Consider the following 3,750-nt stretch of genomic DNA (forward strand, 5'->3'; position numbering starts at 1 on the left):
GTCGAGGCAACCGCCCGCACTAAGGGCCATCTTCTGCCGATGGTGGTCGAGGTAACCGCCCGCACCAGGGGCCAGCATGTGCTGATGGTGTTCGAAGCAATCGCTCGTACCAGGGAACATCTTCTGCTAATGGTGGTCAAGGCAAGAGCCCGTTCCAAGGGTCGGCTTATACCGATGGTGCTCGAGGCAACCGCCTGCACCAAGGCCTAGCACATACCGATGGTGGTCGAGGTAACCGTCCATACCAAAGGCCATCTTCTGTCGATGGTGGTCGACACAACCGCCCGTACCAAGGCCTAGCACGTGCCGATGATGTTCGAGGCAACCGCCCGCACCAGGGGCCAGCATGTGCCGATGGTGTTTGACACAACCGCCCGCACCAGGGGCCATCTTCTACCGATGGTGGTCAAGGTAAAAGCCAACACCAAGGGCCGGCTTGTGCCAATGCCGGTTGAGGTAACCGCCCACACCAAGGGCCATCTTCTACCGATGGTGGTCGAGGCAACCGCCCGTACCACGGGCCAGCATGTGCCAATGGTGTTCGATGCAACCATTTATACTAGGGAACATCTTCTGTCGATGGTGGCCAGGGCAAGAGCCCATACCAAGGGCCGGCTTGTGTCGATGGTGCTCGAGGCAACCGCTCGTAACAAGGCCTAGCACGTGCCAATGGTGTTTGAGGCAACCGTCCGCACCAAGGCCCAGCGTGTGTCGATGGTGTTCGATGCAACCATCCACACCATGGGCCATCTTATGCTGATGGTGGTCGAGGCAACAGCCCGCACCAAGGGTTGGCTTATACCGATGGTGGTCGAGGTAACCGACCGCACCAGAGGCCATCTTCTGTTGATTGTGGTCGAGGCAGGAGCCTACACTAAGGGTCGACTTGTGCCGATGGTGGTCGAGGTAACCGCCCGCACCAGGGGCCATCTTCTACCAATGGTGGTCGAGGAAACCGCCCACATCAAGGCCCAGCATGTGTCGATGGTGTTCGACATAACCATCGCACTAGGGGCCATCTTGTGTCGATGATGGTAAAGGTAACTGCCCGCACCAAGGGCCGACTAGTGTCGATGGTACCCGAGGCAATCGCTCGGACCAAGGCTCCGTAGAGGGGATAGAGCAACCGTTGCACCCACCTAGGGCCAGAGGGGGCTCAGGGTGTGGGGGCACCCTCGCCCCCTCAGTGTTTCGTTAACGTATCCGTGGGTCATCCATCGAGCGGGGTTTTAACAATGATCTTTCCGTAGGTTCACCTACGAAAATTTTGTTATGACTTCTCCCTCCTCTAAATGATAAGGTTCAGTGGACTTCTCCCGACGTCGCGGGCGGCGGACCGTCCACGTCCCCACGATCCAAACACTTCACCAGACCATTCAATCGGTAGGAGCACCGGGCGGTGTGTACAAAGGGCAGGGACATAGTCAACGCGAGCTGATGACACGCGCTTACTAGAAATTCCTTTTTGAAGACCAACAATTACAATGATCTATCCCCATTATGATTAAATTTCAAAGATTACCCGGGCCTGTCAGCCAAGGCTATAGACTCATTGAATACATCAATGTAGCGCACGTGCAGCCCAGAACATCTAAGGGCATCACAGACCTGTTATTGCCTCAAACTTCATTGGCCTAAGCAGCCATAGTCCTTTTAAAAAGCTAGCCACGAAGGATCACCTCCGCGTAGCTAGTTAGCAGGCTGAGGTCTCATTCGTTAACGAAATTAACCAGAGAAATCGCTCCACCATCTAAAAACGGCCATGCACCACCACTCATAGAATCAAGAAAGAGCTCTTAGTCTATCAATCCTTACTATGTCTGGATCTGGTAAGTTTCCCCATGTTGAGTCAAAATAAGTCGCAGGCTCTACTCCTGGTGGTGCCCTTCCATCAATTCCTTTAAGTTTCAGCCTTGCGACCATACTCCATCCAGAACCCAAAGACTTTGATTTCTCATAAAGTGCTGGCAGAGTCTTAAAAGTAACATCTGTCGATCCCTGGTCGGCATCGTTTATGGTTGAGACTATGACGGTATCTGATCATCTTCGAGCCCTCAACTTTCATTCTTGATTAACGAAAACATCCTTGGCAAATGCTTTCGCAGTTGTTCGTCTTTCATAAATCCAAGAATTTCACCTCTGACTATGAAATACGAATGCCTTCGATTGTCCCTATTAATCATTACTCCAATCCCGAAGGCCAACATAATAGGATCGAAATCCTATGATGTTATCCCATGCTAATGTATACAAGTGTAGGCTTGCTTTGAGCACTCTAATTTCTTTAAAGTAACAGTGTTGGAGGAATGAACCGGGTAATTAAGTCTAGGAGTGTATCACCAACAGTAGGGACGAGTAGACCAGTGCTCACCGTGAGGCAGATCGGATGACCCAACCCTAGTGCCAACTATGAGCTTTTTAACTATAACAACTTAAATATACGCTATTGAAACTGGAATTACCGTGGCTGCTGGCACTAGACTTGCCCTTCAATGGATCCTCGTTAAGGGATTTAGATTGTACTCATTCCAATTACCAGACTCAAGGAGCCCGGTATTGTTATTTGTTGTCACTACCTCTCCATGTCAGGATTGGGTAATTTGCGCGCTTGCTGCCTTCCTTGGAGGTGGTAGCCATTTCTCAGGCTCCCTCTCCAAAATCGAACCTAATTCTCCGTCACCCATCACCACCATAGTAGGCCACTATCCTACCATCGAAAGTTGATAGGGCAAAAATTTGAATGATGCATCACTGGCACAAAGGCCGTGTGATCCGTTGAGTTATCATGAATCATCAGAGCAATGGGCATAGCCCGCATCGACCTTTTATCTAATAAATGCATCCCTTCTAGAAGTCGGGGTTTGTTGCACGTATTAGCTTTAGAATTACTACGATTATCTGAGTAGTAGATACCATCAAACAAACTATAACTGATTTAATGAGCCATTCGTAGTTTCACAGTCTGAATTAGTTCGTACTTACACATGCATGGCTTAATCTTTGAGACAAGCATATGACTACTGGCAGGATCAACCAGGTAGCATTCCTTTAGGACGTTGGCACCGTGTGGGCCTCGACGTATGGACCGAGCGACGAAAAAAGCCTGCCACAGAGCGCAAGTGTCGTACGTGTCAAGCACGTGAAATGTGTAGCATCGAACGAACGGGGGCCAAGAGCCTGTTCCCACTTCAACCTATCAAAGGCTTCTTGGTGCCCCGCGCACCACTCCCATGCTCCCCCTTTCTTGAGCAAGTCAGTCAATGGCGTGGCTATTGCTGAGTGGCCTTTGATGAAGACCCTGTAGTAGTTAACCAACCCAAGGAATGATCTCAACTCAGTGACCTTGGCTGGTGGTTGCCACTCCAGGATGGCATGCACCTTGCCTTTATCCATGCGTATCCTGCCACCTCCCACTATGTGGCCAAGGAACAGGATCTCCTGCTGGGCAAATAAGCACTTCTCCCTCTTGACAAATAGCTTGTGCGCCCGTAACACCTCAAACACCTGTCTCAAGTGGTCTACATGCTCTCCTAAAGTCTGGCTGTAGATCACAATGTCATCCAAATAACCACAACAAATTGATCAAGGAATGACTGAAGTACCTTGTTCATAAGGGTGCAGAATGTTGCTGGGGGGTTCGTGAGCTCGAAAGGCATCACCAAGAACTCATACGAACCATACCGAGTGACACATGCTATCTTTGGCTCATCTTCCTCCGTGATCCTAACTTGATAGTAGCTCGACCTCAAA

The 3,750-nt window shown here is 50.3% G+C and overlaps 1 non-coding gene across 1 annotated transcript; it reads right to left on the bottom strand.

Annotated features, from left to right (window-relative positions):
* Positions 1-1,233: 1,233 nt before the first annotated feature.
* Positions 1,234-3,040, bottom strand: LOC149517430 (18S ribosomal RNA). The gene has a single exon (XR_016344376.1). It is a non-coding gene; the product is annotated as an 18S ribosomal RNA (ribosomal RNA).
* Positions 3,041-3,750: the final 710 nt, after the last annotated feature.

This window comes from Durio zibethinus, chromosome 8 (genome assembly GCF_047325235.1).
Source record: "Durio zibethinus cultivar Kanyao isolate XHJ-2024 chromosome 8, ASM4732523v1, whole genome shotgun sequence".
In the NCBI taxonomy this organism is placed as follows: Eukaryota; Viridiplantae; Streptophyta; class Magnoliopsida; order Malvales; family Malvaceae; genus Durio; species Durio zibethinus.